The sequence below is a fragment of the Equus asinus genome, chromosome 13 (genome assembly GCF_041296235.1).
Source record: "Equus asinus isolate D_3611 breed Donkey chromosome 13, EquAss-T2T_v2, whole genome shotgun sequence".
Lineage (NCBI taxonomy): Eukaryota > Metazoa > Chordata > Mammalia > Perissodactyla > Equidae > Equus > Equus asinus.
The window spans coordinates 47,951,306-47,966,980 of record NC_091802.1 but is presented as its reverse complement, the minus strand read 5'-3'; the positions used below and the strand labels follow the sequence as shown (position 1 = coordinate 47,966,980).

General features: G+C 43.9%; 1 protein-coding gene across 1 annotated transcript in view; it reads left to right on the top strand.

Annotated features, from left to right (window-relative positions):
• PITPNC1 (phosphatidylinositol transfer protein cytoplasmic 1) overlaps positions 1-15,675 on the top strand; it is a 232,988-nt gene that overhangs the window by 100,207 nt on the left and 117,106 nt on the right. The gene's annotated exons all lie outside the window — the stretch shown is intronic.

Genomic DNA, 15,675 nt, shown 5'->3' with positions numbered 1-15,675 from the left:
GGGTCAAGGGGAGGAAGGTCATGATACTGACCCTTCCTGGCTGCCTACTTCCCTCCAGCGCAAACAGGTCCCCGTGCTCCATTCTGTGTTCCCAGGCAGCCAGCACTTCCTTTTCGAGTATTCACGTTATCACCATTTTTTGTTTATATGTCTATTTCCCTTACCAAACTGGAAGCTCCTTGATTGCAGGGACTGTACTATACCATTCTAATATTCTTGGTGCTCAGGACATAATTGGTGTTCAATAAATATTTTCTAATGGATTTAGTTTTTAAAAATTTTATTGACTCTTTTGCCATATGAAAAGCTGTTATCTGGGTGCTGTGGGGATAGAAAAGAGTTTAAAATGTAGTTTATATTCTGAAGGAGCTTGTTATCCAGTTGGGGAGATAGGGTCAATCATTCATTTATTCGTTCATTAGTTATTCAACATATACTGAGTACATAAGCTGTAGTCAGCTTGGCAGTGGGGATACAAAGATATCAAGGTGTGTACTCCACTCTCAAGTGGCTTCCAGTCTAGTAGGGGAGACAGATGTGAAACGATATAAAACAAGCACAACATAATGTGATAAGGGCAGTGATATAATTTCTAGTAATCGTTAATATATAGTAAAACATGAATAGCTCAAAACAGATGGAATAACTGTCACAAAGCAGTGCATGCCTTGGTGGTTGTCAAGTAGAAGCAAAGCTCAGTTTTCCTAGGGGGTCACTAAGGGGACACTAAGAAGTAACCGCTGAGAAAAGGGGCTTCATGGTGCAATCAGTGGTTCATGGTGCAAATCAGTACAGCCAAGGCCCGGAGAAGGCCCGCATTAGAAGACCTGACTCAGCTTGACCTAGGTTTTCCCATACTTACGTGACTGTGGAGTTCTCTTCCCGACTATTTAGTATCCTGTGGAACTGGATTCCTTATAGGCCTTATGGGGAATGCCAGTATAGACACCATCTGTAATTAGACAGTTGGTCGCTCTTAACATTTTTGGGGACATGGACCTTTTGAGAAATTAATGGTGGGGGGGGATTGTGCGCAATTCATGTGTTCCTTGAAGTCATCCAAGACCCCTCTCCACGATCAGGGAAAGAAAAGAAGGGAGCAAAGAAGGGCCAAGACAAAAGAGGCTGGAAAAGACTGGTCTTGTTCAGTTTGACTGTGAAGGAGAGATCATGCCAGGAGAGGGGACCATGATGAGTTGGAGAGGCCAACTGTGGAAGGCCTGAAATGCCTGGCATAGAATTATCTGTCCTTAATGTTAATTGAGTCTTGACTGTGAAGTTCAAGGGGTATGTGAGGCCAAAGATGTCTCTACTAACAGAGTCTAGAGTCATAGTAAGATTATTTACAGAAATAACAAAGTCATGGAGCTAAAACTTCAACATGTCAAAACCTATATTATTATCATGTTGAAATGCCCCAACTTGCCTTGATTCACTAGTGCTGAGTCTCCACCTGAAAATTCACTTTCAGAATTGAATTTGCCATCTAACTGAGCATTCTACCTTGAACAGTTAAAAATCAGATTGGTCTGACTTCTAATTTTAGAAGGAATCAGGCTGACCTTCATTGCACTGTTGCTAACTGGAGCCCGTTACCTGGGTGACTAGATTTACAATATGTCAGTATGCAAATACCATCTGCCCAAGAGGAGGAAGGAAGAAAGGCCTTCCTCCTCTGGGGTTGTCAGCAGTTCTGGAAATGTCTTCTTCTGGAACAGGGTGGAAGGAAGAGATGAGGAGAAGGGAAAACCAGGGAAGAAGATGTGAGATTTCACTTTTAGAGCCTTTCATCACTCTTTCCCCACATAGGTGTTTGTGGTTTGCCTTATGGACTGTCCTATAAGGTATATCGTTAGGAATATACATGTGGGGTTTAGATTTTACATTACTTCCAGGGGTGTGAGCAAAAGGGTGGTATATATCACTTCAGTGTATCACAAAACACTTAGATTCAGATAATCGAAATAGCTTAATGAATCGTTTGAATATGCGATTCTTGGCTTCAACTAATGCCATTATGAATCTAATTTCCAATTGATAAAGAGAGTATGAGCCAGATAGGGAGCCCAATGCCTTTATCGGTTGAGCCCTCAAGAAGAGTGAATAGTAGCGGATATTCCATTTCATTTTCCTACACATCAGGTTGACTGCGTAAGCTTGACAGGATTTTCTCCCACCAAATATCTATATTCAGCTCCTGTCCTGTGTATTGTTTCAGGCTGAGGTTGAGAATCACATTTGGAAACATTCAAATCTGAAGGCAGGGGAAGTTTTATTCCTTTTCATGAAATAACTATCACATCAGCTGTCAGCTGCAGGAATTTCTTCCACCCACACATTTTGTGAGTCCAAATTAGATGGACTCATTAATTTTAACTTTTACTTTAAAACTCAAGGACTTGAATGGGTGAGTGTGCTTCCTTTAATTGCTGTGTGTCAGAATTTGTTTAGGAGGAAGAGTTTCCAGGAGCAGGGCCGAGAATCTCTTGGCTTCTAATTTTGTCCCCACTGGTGACTTCCCCTGTGACCTCTTCTCTCCTTGCTCTCTTTGGCACTGCTGTCTCCCACCTCTTTAAAAAATTCCTCCTAACATCAACCTAAAACTGTCAGCAGCATGCAAGAGTGAGGAAAGTCCTTTACTCACCAGGGTACTTTCACCCAGTCTTATAAATAAAGAGCCTTTTAATTGGATGTCATGCAAGTGGCTGAGGAGATTACAGTAGTCTCCCCTTGTCTGCGGTTTCACTTTCTGCAGTTTCAGTTATCCTCAGTGCAAACATATTAAATGGGAAATTCATAAACAATATTCATAAGTTTTAGGTTGCGTGATCTGAGTAGTGTAATGAAATTTCGCACCATCCCACCCGGAACGTGAATCATCCTTTTGTCCAGCAGATCCACGCTGTGTCTGCTGCCTGCCTGTTAGTCGCTTCGTGGCCTTCAGATGACTGTCTTGGTATACAGTGCCTGTGTTCACGTAACCCTTATTTTACTTAATAATGGCCCCAAATCTCCAGAGTAGTGATGCTGGCAGTTAGGATATGCCAAAGAGAAGCCATAAAGTGCTTCTTTTAAATGAAAAGGTGAAAGTTCTCAACTCGAAAAGGAAAGCAAAAAAACCACATGCTGAGGTGTCTAAGATCTACGGTAAGAACAAATCTTCTATCTGTGAAATTGTGAAGAAGGAAAAAGAAATTCGTGCAAGTTTTGCTGTCACATCTCAAGTATGTATGCATGGGAAAAAACATAGTATATATAGGGTTCAGTACTATCTGGTTTCTGGCATCCACTGGGAGTCTTGGAATGTACCCCACCCCCCCGTCCCGTGGATAAGAGGGGACTATGGTAATGCCAGAGACAGGGGAGGGTGGATCTTGGAGTTTGACTGCCTGGATTCAAATCCCAGCTCTACTGCTTTCTAGCTGGGTGAGCTTGGGCAAGTTACTCGACTTCTCTGTGCACCAGTTTCTTCATTTGTAAAATAGGGATAAAAATACTGTCCACCTCATAGGGTTGTTGTGAGCATTAAATAAGTATAAATGCTTTAGAACCATGCTGACCCTGGAGAGGTTAGCACTGTGTGGCAGCTTTTATTATGATTTCTGTTATGCATCTTCAGGAGTCCTGGGAAGTAGAGAAGTTTTGCTGTGAGTGAGTAGATGTCCACGATTCATTTGTAGGCTGTGACTTTCCCCTTCCTTCTTGCCAAGCTAGTGCCTATCCATGCACAGGTCTAGCCTCATTTTTCATATGATGCCCTCCTGGACAACTGTAGCCCGTGCTGCTCTGTCCCTAACCCCTCAAACACTTTCCGTCCATGCTGCATAATTAGTGCATTTGGATATGCTCTCTTAGCTTCTAACTGTCCTGTCACGTTTAGCTCTTTGTTGTCCCTGCACAGTGGTGAAAAGATGCCACATGGCTGGATTGTTGCCCATGATAGTGGTTCATTGAATGTGCCCAAGTGTAAAATATGGTGACACAAGCAAGCAAGGCCACACTTCCACATTGCTTACTTTTGGCTTTAGAAGTCACTTGTTTGACTTTCTTGTTTCTGCAAGTAACTTAAAACTATCAAAAGTAAGTATGAGACATTATTGGTGGGAATGTAAAATGGTGTAGCCGCTGTGGATAACAGTTTGACAGCTCCTCAAAAGGTCAACACAGAGTTACCATAGAGTTACACAGAGTTACCCAGCAATCCCACCCCGGGTATATGCCCAAGAGAAATGAACACACATCCGCAGAAAGCCTTGTCCACATCCATGGAGACAGGGGTCTGAGTCGGGGCCAGGGGCTGGGAGGAGGGGAGAGTGGGGAGTGACTGCTCATCCGTGTGGAGTTCTTTTGGGTATGATGAAAATATTCTGGAATTAGACGTTAGTGACGGATGCACAACCTTCCGAATGTACCATAAACCACTGAATTATATACTTAAAAAAAAAAGTAGGTATGAGAAACTCCTTCAGTCTACTTCAGAATTTAAAGTCATTTCCCAGATTACTTTTTCAAGACTAGCTGTCACCTAAAGTAGAATAAAAAGTGACTTAATCCATAAGAAGAACGTGAAAAATGCAAATTACCAAGAATGGCTTTTTCACCTTGAATCTTTGAATGTAAGTCCTATACATTCAATTCGTAAGTAAATTCTGCAGGACTGTTTGCTGCCTTCTATGTTGTGATTCTAGAATTTGCCACATTCCTGGCTGGGCCCTCAAAATAATACTGAATGCAGCTTCTATAACAGAAATAGAAGCGCCTTTCCAGGTCATGCCCACCACCCCCACCCCCAGGCTCCCTAAGGTGATCATTCGTGGCTGCTTCTTTTTGGTGCCCTGACAGAGTGACTTAACTGTTTGTGAATGTGTTGGGGCCCTTTCAACTAACAGAGATTTATTGCACTGAGTTTATCTTATGTTTGCAAACACAGCATTTCCAAGGGACACTCTCCAACCCCCTGAAAAATAACCATCTCAGTTCATCAGTGTTTCATCAGAAGGGTCTACTGAGTGACATTTCTGATTTAAATAAATAATAGGGTTGAAATCTCTCCCAGGGCTGTCTCAGGACTTACTTGGAAGAAGGGTTTGAAATGCCCACGCACCTAAAATGAGCTTTACAAGAATGAGAGATCCAAGAAAGAACCTAGTTCATTTTAAAATATCCTGTGATCATCTCACACCGGTTAGGATGGCTATTCTTTAAAAACGAAAACAAAAATGGAAAATAATAAGTGTTGGCAAGGATGTGGGGAAATTGGAATCCTTGTACATTGCTGCTGCAAATATAAAATGGTGCAGCTGCTGTAGAAAACAGTTTGGTGGTTCCTTAAAAAGTTGAACATAGAATTACCATATGATCCAGCAATTCCACGTCTCATATAAACTCAAAAGAATTGAAAGCAGGGACTCAAACAGATACTGGTACACCAATGTTCATAGCAGCATTATTCACAATACTAGCCAAAGGTGGAAGCAACCTGAATACCTATCAGCAGGTGAATGGGTAAACAAAATGTGGTACATACATGCAATGGAATATTATTCAGCCTTAAAAAGGAATGAAATTCTGATAGATACATGCTACAATATGGATGAACCTTGAATACATTATGCTAAGTGAAAGAAGCCAGCCACAAAAGGATACATATTGTGTGATTCCACTTATATGAAGTAGCTAGAATAGACAAATTCATAGAGACAGAAAGCAGATTAGAGGTTACTAGGGGGTGAGGGGGATAGGGAGCTGTTGTCTAATGGTGACAGAGTTTCTTTTTGAGAAGATGAAAAAGTTCGGAAATGGACGGTAGTGATGGTTGCCCAACATTGCGAATGTACTGAATGCCACTGAATTGTACATTTAAAAACAGTTAAAATGGTGAATTTTGTTATGTAGAGTTTACCATAATAAAAAATGAAAAAAAAGGTCTTTTTCTCCCAACTCTTTGAAAACATGGTGAACTGTGTTCCATCATGGCATCGCCTGGAGGACTTGTTCCCCTCCTTCCTTAGGAGGTTACACAGAAAGACAGAAGAACTACCAACTGTTGATACAGGGAGGAGAGGGCCCCCACTCCGTCTTGAAAGAACCCATTGATAGAATCTCTCTCCAGGTCATTAGAATAAGTGCAGAATGCAAAAGAGCTCAGAAGATAGATTTTTAAATGTAGCAATTCCTGGAACTGTACCCAATTTACTCTATTTGCTTGTCTTTGTTAACTGTCTCAAGAGAGGAAGAGTTGACAACCATTTGCTTTTCTCAATCAGTTATCTGCTTTTTTTACCCAGGAAGACACACCCTTAGGCTGCGATTGCTTAAGAGAGTGGTGCCTGCCTTGCAAGCAGCCTCACGCTCTACAAATGCTGGCTACCTATGGGCTACAAGTCCCACCGGTATGAAACCTGGGGCCTCGTCTCCAAAGTGGGGTGAAGGAAGATGCTGGAACTTTCCAAACTTAGATCCACAGATATAACTTGCTCGTAACTCTCGGCATAGTTAGCAGAGGCCCGAAGCCACCTGCTGGGCCAGCTAGCACTTAAGCAAGCAAAGGGATTCAGTGACCTTCACATGTTATTCTAAGCATGAAGTGGCTCAAATTGAATAAATCTTTTAAAACGTTGAGAACTCCCCTTGTCCATTTGTCCACGAAGCAGCAAGTGCGTCTCTTTGCGTTCAGTTTGCCCTTCTGCTCTCGGAAGGTCTCGAAGACGCTAAAACTAATTACCGTCATTCCTGCAAGTGTCTTTCTCCTTTTAACGACTCCCACAGCTACCCTGAATGCTACCGTTCATTTTCCTGAAGGACTGATAGGAGCAGTAGGCTTCACAAATGGGCTTTTCTAATTCTGGAAGACCCCGCTACCCCCAGAATAGAGAGACCTCTCTCCTGGAAACACCTTTGGCTGTGAGGCCAAGGGTAAGGGGATGAGCATCGACAAGGGGATGGTGCAGGATGCCTTTCCCAGGAAAGCGGTATGTCCATTTTCCCCCTTTTTGGTCGTGTGATTGGCTGTGGGTGTATGTTCCATAGTAAACACAACAGCCTTGATTGCTTTCTAAAGGTCAGACCTGTCACCAAGGCTTTCCATTTGCCGGAGTTGCGGTCGGTTTCACATTTCTCCACAAACGGTTTGAAAGCTCTGATGTAAACTTCAAGGTCCTTCAGGGCGTCGCCTTGTGTCTTCAAGGTGGAACTCCTAAGGAAACCCTCCTCTTCACCAGAGACCAGGTCTGTCTTGTTCATAGCTCCACCTCCAGTGTCTACAGGGCCTGGCACACACTGAATGCTTGTTGATGCACAAACCAGAATGGACAAGACTCTCCAGACCCAAGACTGTCCCCACAACCAATGTATGGAGAAATCCTATGTCTGCCACGAGGGCCAACCACCTTTGTGGTTTTGAGTTGAGTCCTAGCAGTTCCTGTCCTTGCTCTCTTAATGGTTTTTCATGACACTCACTAATGGCTAATTTGTTCAGCTTCTCATTTATAAACACAAGGGCATGCCACCTCCTGCTTTAGCCGATGCTTATAAAGCAGCCTATACCTGCTGCATGTTATCATTTTGGTTTTTCACTATTTGCCTCAAATGAGTTCTCAGGGCTAGAATACCACCCCCAGGGCGAGTCAGTGTTGGAAGGAGCGGAGAAAATGTGCACTCTTACTTTTCACATATTCTAAAGAATATCACTGCTCTCCCACACTCAGTCAAGTCGATGATGCTCCGAAATGGCCGAGGGCACTGGAAATGATTTGCACAGACTTGTGCAGCCGCAGGCGTAGAGTTATGCTTGCACAAGCTCGCAGCATATCCTGAGCCCTTCCCTTGACATGAAGTTGCTCTATTTCTATTCACTTCAGTTCAAAACCTAGGACTGGTTAAGCAGTGTATGAAACTGTTTATATTAGTTTGTCACAAAAGGGGGATTTTTTCAATTAAATGTCGATAACCCAGCTCCTTCTTGAATCTTTTTATCAGCTTTTTCATTCCTGCACCCTGGCATAATGACACAGGTATTACGTAAACTTACAAAAATCCAGAGAAAAGATAAATAGGTGATGATGCACTGATATCCTGAAATATGAGCTGCAGGTTCGTATTTTCTTTGTGGGATCGGATATTGGTTTTCGTAGTTTATTGACCCGGCAGGGAGAGATATGACGAAATACCAAAGAACTTTACACTTTTTTTTTTTTTACCTCCCTGTCTACACGGAGAAATCTGGACATTGAATTACAGAGCCAGAAAGACTGAGAGGTTAGCCAGTCACGGCCTTGCAGAACCCAAATCAGATCCAGCCCTTGGAGAATACGCTCTACCTTCCCCGAGGAAACAGGAATTGGTCTCGCTGTGGAGTCACTCTTAGGCGGAACCCCAGGCTGAGGAGGAAACGGAAGGACTAGGCTGTGAAATGTGACAATCCTGTTCCATAAGGAACTGGTGTTCTCATTCCCCGTATTAAGGTTGACGGGATCAGAAAGCGTTTGTATTCAGTTAATCACTCTTTCCCTTCTGTCAGGGGCTTTGTCTGCGACATGTCACAGTTAGCAGCACGTTGCTTGGGAGCATCAGCAACGTGAATCCTCTAGAGTGCTAATATTAAAGACATTAAGTCTAGGGCACAGTGAGCCAGACGACTCCCCTGGCATGGCAGGAATAACCACGTGCCATGCAACAGTGTCTCTGAGCGAGTCATTTTATAGTTCTCCTGTCCACTCAGCTCAACACCTTCAGATAAGCTTCCAAACCAAAGAGCCATCAAATAGAAAAGTCTCCGTCCTTTGCAAAAGCTTTTTCATAATCATAAAAATAGACTCACTGTTAGGTGGGCACCTTGAGGTTTGGAGCAAGTGAGCCACACTCACTAAAAAATATGTTCCCAGGCTTTTAAAAAAATTGTGATAAGGTCCACATCACATAAAATTTACCATTTTAACTGTTTTTAAATGTACAGTTCAATGGCATTGAGTACATTCTCAGTGTTGTACAACCATCACCACCATCCTTCACTAGAACTTTTTCATTATCCCAAAACTCTGTCCCCATTAAACAGTAACCCCCGTTCCCTCCTCCCCAGCCCCTGGCACCCACCATTCTACTTTCTGTCTCTATGAATTTGACTACTCTAGCTACCTCATATAAGTGGAAGTCTTCAGGCTTTTTTAGAATATTTTGCTAAGTGTTCGATCAGAATACCATCTGATAAAAATGCTTACCGAAGGAAAAGATAGTCTTGGGCAGATGGTCAAGTTTTCTTGGGTTTTTGGTTGTACGGGTATATGGCAGATGGCTTGTTCTCTTGTAACAGGGAAAAGAATGAAACAGATCTTCAAGGCCGGGTCAGACGTGTTGCAACAGAAGGAGCAATAGCTACAGCAGTTTGTAACAGTTTTACATTTTACAAAGCATTTCAGTTCGTAAGGTTTTTTCTCACTTGATTCTCACCATGTCCTGTGAGGTATTTTATTAGTCCCATGTTAATAATAAGAAACTGTGGCTCAGATAAGTAAATTGTCTCAGGTTACAAAGCTAATCAAAGGCAGAATCAGGACTTTGGCTTCAAGTTTTCAGTTTTAAAACCCCAGTGCTTTCCATCATAGCACACTGTGAACAATTATCACTTCTCTGGAGGTCCAGCTAATCACCAGTCCTCAGAAAGAGAGCCTTCTCCAAACAGATCCCTACTGGTCAGTGCTCCACCTTGCTAGCTTGGAAACACGGAAACCCTCGGCCTGGCTCTGTCGCTTGGCCAGCCAGCGTGGAAAGTCTTGGCGAGGCATAATGGCCCGACGCTCGATCCTGTTGGTCTAGTTAGGGTCTAGACCAGCACCGTCCAATAGAAATGTGTGAGCCACAAATGCGAGTCACGTACGTCATTTAGAATTTTCTAGGAGCCACATTTTAAAAAAGTAAAAAGAAATAGATGAAGTTGATTTTAAGAATATATTTCAGTTAACCTAATATATCCAAAATACTGTTGTTTCAATCTGTAATCAATATAAAAATTATTGATGAGCTATTTTACTTTTTTTTTTTGGTTGCTAAATCTTCAAAATTGAGTGTGCATTTTACACTTACAGCTATCTCAAGTCAGATGCTAATTTTCCCTTGGAGGTACTGGATCTGAATTTAGATTTCATGAAATTTCCAGTTGAAAAAGTAGATTCACGTACCCAAGGTGTTTCAAAAATATGTAAAGTTTACTAATAGGTGAAATGAATGTCAGTTTTTAAATTTAAATTAAAGAAAGTTTAAAATTCTGTCCTTCCATTACACAGGCCAAGTTTCGAATGCTCGCTAGACAAATATGGCAAGTGGCTACCAGCCGGGCAGCACAGGTCTAGGTGAGCAGCTGGCTGGCTCAGACCAGACCCAGTGCCAGTGGACTAGAGCAGAGGTCTGCAAACTTTTTCTGCAAAGCGCCAGATAGTAAATATTTTCAACTTTGCAAGCCATACAGTCTCCATTGCAACTACTCAACCCTGCTGTTGTATAATGAAAGGAACCACAGAATGAGTGAGCGTGGTTTTGTTCCAATAAAACTTTCTTTAAAAAACAGGCACCAGCCCACGTAGTTTGCTGACTGCTGGACCAGAACATTTGTCCTGGTGCCTTAGCTGTGCTGTGGGATTGCAGACAACAGCGAGCTCTAGCCTCTAGCTCTCTGAGACAAGGTTGTTAAAATCTAGACTCATTGTATCTCCTTCCCTGTGTCTAATTACAATTTTGGCACCACTTTGCCGGAATACTGCAATGCTCCTGAATCCTGTGTGATGTTTTATCTTTCAGATGCTCTTCAGTGGGCTCCTTGCGTATCATGAGGCAATTGTTTCACTGTGCTTTAAGGTCCAGGTATTGAGAGTGGAGAAGGCTGGAAGAGTTTTGACAAAAGCATTAATAGTGATGTGAATAATGGGGGAAACTCCCGAGAATGCCAAATTATATCACCCTCTGCTCTTTCCGCTATCGACACAGCCAGAGTGAGACAGGCAGGAATCACTCACATTTCACAGATGGAAAAAATACATGATGTCACGTTAGGTCAGAGGGACAGGTGTTTCTGTGTGGTTATTAGGTTATGTGGCATCCATCCATTTTGATGGTAAAGGTGAAAGTAGATGTAAAGTCTGATTCCCAACCTGGAGCCTTGAGGTCCCGAGTCATAACATCGGAATAACTCCATCTGGAGTTGGTGAAGTTTATTGCAAAGCAGTCGTTCCCACCTTTCACATCATGATGATTGGAAATGGAGGAAGAGAAAGGGGACAGGAAGGGAGGACACAGGGACGGATTGGAAGGAAGATGGCGCCTCCTTGTTTCTTTAGGGTGGGGCAATCTGGGAGCCTGGCCTTGCAGAGACCTCTGAAGCTCAGCAGCCAGGGAGGGAGAGGGCAGTTAAGTGAAAATCAGTTATAGCTTGGCGTTCTGTTGAGCGTAAAATTTTGGGTCCTGTCCTTCTTTCAGCTTTCAGCAAGGATGGTGTTCAAGGTGTTGTTGGTGCTCAGTTAATAATCTCTTATCGTACTCAGGAGTTCTGGCTTGGGGTTGCCTTTTCTAAAACCAGAGTTTGAGGTTGAACTGTATTAAGTAACTTGATCACGCCCCGCCATAGAGTTTGCAAAAGTACAAACCGATGAAACCGCTTGGCTTCTCCAAGCACATTACGCAACTCTGCCTTCTCTCAAAATTTGCAGCTCTATCAAACGTGCAGCGCTGTGTGCAAGTGGGAAAGATCTGAAGCCCCGAGATGTCTTTTGACTGCAGAGATAATTATTTGGGGTAGCTGTTCTGATGATGGCTCACACAGAGGCTCAGCCCTGCAGCGAGGAGCTGTCTCTAATCATGATTGCCGTGATGATGATTACCCAAACGCTGGAATTATAACAATAGATTTTACAAAGTTAGAGCATAATTGCTCCACCATTCCATATGTGAGCACAGTTTAAACAACTTTGATCTTTCAAATGATATCAGACTTTTGTTCTTCATCTTCTGAAATAGCAAAGTTCAGAGGCAGTGGCTCCGAACGACCCCCCTTTTTCAATCATAGTGAGGCCTAGAATTGTGAAAGCAACTCACCTGTTAGAGAAATGAGGGCTGAAGTTGGGTGGAGAAGAGGACAGATCCGTGGTGTTCCAGTCCCAGCTCTGCCACCTAGAAGCCACGTGGCATGGACAGCATTTCTAACCTCTCTGAGACTCAGCTTCCTCACCTGTAAATACCGACCTTGATAAATCACTGTGAGTATTAGAAATGAATATAAAGCACCTAATTGGTGCCTTGCACTAATAGGCAATCAATTCAGCTACACTCTCCCTCATCATCATCGATTCTCTTATCAATCCTCTGGCTTCAAAGTCTTCAGAATCCCTCTGAGTCTGGATCTGGCAGCCTTCATTTGACATACAAATTGGTTTGGAGCTGGTGATGAGGGATGGGGTATTTTCACTAAATTAGGGATGAAGCTTTGCAAGAAATTAGTATTAAAGGGGAAAGAAGAAATGGGCTTCCTAAAGATAGAACATTTTGGCCTCGGCACTGTTTAGTATTGTGCAGGTACCAATGAATGCCTTCGCCACTCTCTCCTCCAGGGCTTCTCAGCATTTCGCTGTTGGATTGAATGAGGTCCCAACTGCCTTTTCCCACAGAGTCTGAATGTAAAAGGGCTGGGACAGCCCGGGGTTGAGCATTTTTAGGAGTATCTAGTGACTTTGAGTCAGATGTTTCACGGACTATTTGTCCTGCCCTCTTCTCCCCAACTGAGAATCTGCTTGATGTATGTATCTGTGAGTCAATTTGTGGTTTAAAAACAAGAACAGAACCTCTGCTTCTCTACAGCCCAGCTCAGATAGCCACAAGCAGCAGAGCAGGCCTCACTTGCTGAGGAGGGAAATAAGTGACAGCTACAGAGCCCTTGACCACCTCAGTGTCTGGGCTTGAGTGTCCTGCCACCCCCAGCAATGTCACCTACGTTACTGCATCTGGCGTCTCTTGGTCGCCCCCAGACTGACGCTATGTTAGTGAGCTAAGGCTGGTGTCTGCCCTGCGCTGGCTCATTCCGGAGCCGCTGGAATGATCAATGAGATCAGGCAGCCAGGCCCTCCTCGGGCCACAGTGAATCAGTGCCGGCTGCCTCGGCCGATGCCCTTCTCCACGGAGCAGGAAGCACTTGAGCTGACTAGTCCGGCTAATGGCTTTTCTGTGTCACACGTCATCCTTGATCCCATCCAGTTTCCATATGTGAGTGGGTTGGAGCTCCTCAAGATGGTCCAGTGGTAGACTGAGCTCTTCTACCAAACCCCCCACTAAAGCCTTTGACAGGATTTTGGTTTAGGAGTATCTGCTTCAGAAGCAGAGACAAGACTTTTTTTAAAAAATTGTGGTGGAAATCACATAATATAAACTTAACCATTTTAAAGTCAACTCAGTGGCATCTAGTACGTTCACGATATTGTGCAACCACCACCTCTATCAAGATCCAAAATATTTTCATCACCCCAAAAGGAAATCCCGTACCCGTGGTATTTGTTTGCCAGGTCTGCCGTAACAAAGCACCACAGACCGAGTGGCTTAAATCAGAACTTTATGGTCTCACTGTTGTGGCACTAGAAGTCCAAGGTCTACGTGTCACGGCAGGTCTGGTTCCCTCTGAAGGCTATGACAGAAGGATCCATTCTAGGCCAATCCTTGGCTTGTGGATGGCCATCTTCTCCCTGCATCGCTCCACCTCGTCTTCCTTCTATGCATGTCTCTGCATCCAACTTGCCCCTTTGTATAAGGACTCCAGTCCTGTTTCTTAGTGCCCACCCTTATGACCTCATTTTAACTTGATTACCTCTGCAAAGACTCTGTCACAAATAAGGTCACATTCTGAGGCACTGGGACATCAACATAAGAGTTTTTGGGAGACAGTTTAACCCATAACACCCATTTAGCAGTATCAGTTTCAATACTTCATTCCTCTTTATGGCTGAATAATATTCTACTGTAGGTAAACTCTTATTTTTTGGACACCAAGTACAAAGCAATTGCCATTGAAATCTCCACCTCTGGGCAACAGGACATCCTGTTACAGGCCTGTGTGCCCGTCTGCATAAGGTGGAGCATTGATTTCACAGGTGTGTCTCACAGATCTCCAACCTGTAAACTCTTTCTTGCTGTCTTTCCCCTTGAAAAAGTGTTAGTCTTTATGAGCAAAAGTAAGAGCAGGACTTACTAAGGGGAAGCCAGGAAGATTCTGACTCCAGAATTCGTTTTAAAAATAGATTTTATCTTTGATTTTCCTCTCTCCTCTTCCTGCTCTTATCCTCAGTGCTCCCCCTTCCCCCAAGCACACACACACTTATGTTAAAAGCCTTGTAAATGTAGACCTTACTGGGGAGAGGCGTGGCACAGGAAGCACTGCCCTTTGAGAAGACCCAGCAGGCTGCTGTTCCCATTGTCATGGTTACTGGGCCTGGTCCCTGGGGCTGGCCTCAAACCAGAGCCTTTCAGATTCTCTTCACACTCCCCTCCCTGCACCTGCCTCAGAATGAAAGAGGGACCTTCAGACGTGTGTGTCCTCTCAGCCTTGGAACCCACTGCACTGTTGATTTATACATTTCACCTGCCCCCTTAATTTAAAATCTCTTTTTCTCTCTTATGCGTGTAGACAGGAGACCTATATCCCTGCTGGCCTGGGCTCTTTTGGGAACAGCCCAGAGCCATCATTAGGTTGCTGCAAACTCAGGCCTCTTTCCCCCATCCCAAGGACCTCGACAATGATGACGCTCTGTGTGTGTGTGTGTGTGTGTGTGTTGTTTCACACTGAATCTGCGGGATGGACCACAGAAGGGTCTCACTGTCCTGCCTCCTGAGTCTGAACAAAAGTCATTTTATTTCCCCTCTCTTTCCTCTCTCTCTCTCTCTCTCTCTTTCTTTTCTCCATCAAATTAGTTTTGCCACTTTGGAAATTCACTGGGTGAAGAAATGCCTGCTGGGCCCAGGGTTTTCAGAGAAGTAGGAAGGAAAGTGGAACAAATGATGACAGGACAGAAAGCGTTCATATCAAATGTTATTCCATATTATCATTTTCATGGAAGCACATATGGCTTCTGGGACCTCAGGCTGGAAGGCTCCACACTGTTAGTGGAATTGGATAAAAAGGAGCTAAAGATATTGTAGATTTTCCTCATTGTGGATCAGCCTTTAGAACACAGGTTCCTCTCATGGTGGGACCTGGGCATCTGGAGTTTTTAGAGGCTTCCAGGTGATTCTAATGTCCAGCCACCTCTGACCACTACCGTTCTAGGGAACAGAGGCCTCCAGGAGAGTTGAGCACTTTGAGAGAGGTGATGGAAGAGACAGATGACATCTAATCCTCTTGTGCCCAGCAATGCAGCGAATTCCCTAATTAGGCAGAAGGGACAGAAATAACACACCCTAGCCTGTCTTTGGCCAAGCAACATAGAGCTTTAGCTCCACTGAACCCTGTAGGGCCAGAGTGGAAAGGGGACTCCAGTGCTCCCACCTCCCGGCTGCCCCCCATGTCTTGGTTCACTGCCAAACCTTGAAGACCGCCAGCCACCCCAGCGAGCATTCCCCCAGGTGATGCAATCTGCTCACAGGAACATGCCGTTTCTACATGCTACTCACAACTGGTTCTTCTCTTCACTCCCGAGGAAAAGTAGCACCAGG